Source organism: Lactuca sativa, chromosome 2, assembly GCF_002870075.4.
Source record: "Lactuca sativa cultivar Salinas chromosome 2, Lsat_Salinas_v11, whole genome shotgun sequence".
In the NCBI taxonomy this organism is placed as follows: Eukaryota; Viridiplantae; Streptophyta; class Magnoliopsida; order Asterales; family Asteraceae; genus Lactuca; species Lactuca sativa.
The window spans coordinates 132,856,690-132,859,129 of record NC_056624.2 but is presented as its reverse complement, the minus strand read 5'-3'; positions in this window follow the sequence as shown (position 1 = coordinate 132,859,129).

Below are 2,440 nucleotides of genomic sequence, written 5' to 3'. Positions count from 1 at the left end.
TATTATACTCAGAGCCGGTCCAAGGATATTTTGGGCCCGGGGCAAAAACAAAATGGGGCCCCTCGAAAAACAAATTGCTTCTAGTGCAACTGTATCAAACGTTTTTCTTTCTTTTTTGGGATGAAGAGTTTACGTCTTATTTGAAAAATAGATAAAATTAAAAATAGTTTAGAGGTGAATTATATTTTTTGGTTAAGAAAAATAATAATTAAATATAAACTAATTTTAAAAAAATAAATAAATAAATAAAGTATTGTCAAGTTCTAAAATTGGCCCTTTTGAATAAAACTCATTTTATAATTTTTGATGAGTACGATTTTTATAAAAAATGGATAAATAAATAACTTTTATTTCATAAGAAAATAAATAGACTTGATAATTTATAATTAGAATTTTATGTGATATTAAAAAATAATTTGAATAATTTAAACGTGTAAAGTCTAAACTAATTGTCATTAAATATGTGGGTAAACCAATATTTGGGCCGGCCTATTTCAGGTTTGAACTAATTATACATATACTGTAACTATTTAATCTAAAGTCAAAAAGATACGTTAACTACAAGAATTGAACTCGGGACATGCCACCACAACACCACAAAACAGGTGGCACCTTTTCCAGTTAGTCTATGACCGTGTTTGTTTAAAATATAACACTACTTATATATAATTATTAATGTACATCTTTTTGGGGCCCCAATCCAACGATGGGCCCTAGGCCGTCGCCCAGCTTGCCCACCCCCATGGGTCGGGCCTAATTATACTATTGAACTTCATAATTCATATTCCTGCTCACCAAAACCCTCATGGCCAGTTGTTGTAGGTTACTGCTTATGTGGCATTATGTGGCATCCGATTGGCTTATTAAATGCAAGTCATACAATATTAAGTTGTTGTATGCGTCATTTTCATCAATTGTGCCCTATATCGACATGGTTGCTTCTTCTTCTTCTTCTTCTTCTATCTCTTCCAAATGAAATGTTGAATTTCAAGCTGAAAATCCTTGTTATTGTAGGTTACCATCTCGCGTACGAACTTCACGGACTAAAGATGATCCAAGAAAAAAATTCAAATTGTGCCCTAACTCCATGGTAAATAATTTTTTTTACTTTTTGGATTAATCTTCTTTTTTTAACCAATTTGTTACTTCTTTCAAGAATGAAGGACCAAAATGCAAGTTCTGGGAATGGTTGGAGCCTGAAACCCCTGAAAATGAAGTCAATTTTCGGAAGGATCAAAAAGAACTGTGCAATATAACCCTCAAAGTTTCTATATTGGAAAACGCGATCAACATATGCAAGATGAAGATGGAACAAGAAAATTTGGTTGTTAGACAAGAGTTTAAAATTTTCAAATGGAAGCTATTTACTCATAAATTTCTGATGATTGTGTTTCTGTTGTTTGTGTTTAAGAAGTAGTTAGTGAAGATGTATTCAAAGAATAAATTTTGTTAGACAAGAAAATTTGGCTTAATGTTGTATTTTGTTTGATGTATTAAGACTAAATCTTGTTGATTAATGATATTTTAATGTTTTGATTGGGTTCAAAGAAATATTAATGTTTTTAATAGGTTAGTGAATTGGACATGATGCAGGGGTAAAATGGTCCAGATTAAGCATAACAACAATCAGTTGTTAATATCTTAATGTGATCCATGGGTAAAATGGTCCAAATTAATGTCTTTAATAGGTTAGTGAATTGGACATGATGCAGGGGTAAAATGGTCCAAATTAAGCATAGCAACAATCAATTGTTAATGTCTTAATGTGATCCATGGGTAAAATGGTCCAGATTAACCACAACAACAACTTCAAACATTTCTTAATGTGCTTTGACTTATTTGAAACAATCCATGGGTAAATAACCAAACACCAAAGCATATAATATAGATAAAAGACAAACTTGTAAGATTCCATTAGCATGTGCACCATTACAAAAGCTATGCCCACATTTGTCCTAATATGTCAAAAGATGTGCCGTGACTAAAAGTTTTCCTAATTACATAATTAAAAGACTAAAATTTTGTCTTCCCAAAAATATTAAAACATAAAATCATTCAAACACCATTGGGTGGTGATTAGTGCTTCCTTCTTTCTTCAAAACCTTCCTCCTCAACCCTATCTTGGTAACTCTTTCTGAGTATTTTGTATCCTTTTCCCAATTGCAACAGGTTGAGCAGGGACATCATTAATAGTTTGAGCAGGACCATCCATTTGAACATCAACATGTGGAACATGATCATCTACTTGAACATCATTAACAGGTTGAGCAGGATCATCCACTTGAACTGCATCTACTTGAACTGGTTCCACTTGTACTTGATCCACTTGATCTGGTTCCACAGTACCTGCTATACAAAGGTGTAGTTAATGAGTTGGATGTTGCAGTATAATTAAATTATTTTAATAGCATACCTTTCTCCTTTTTACATTTTTTAGCTT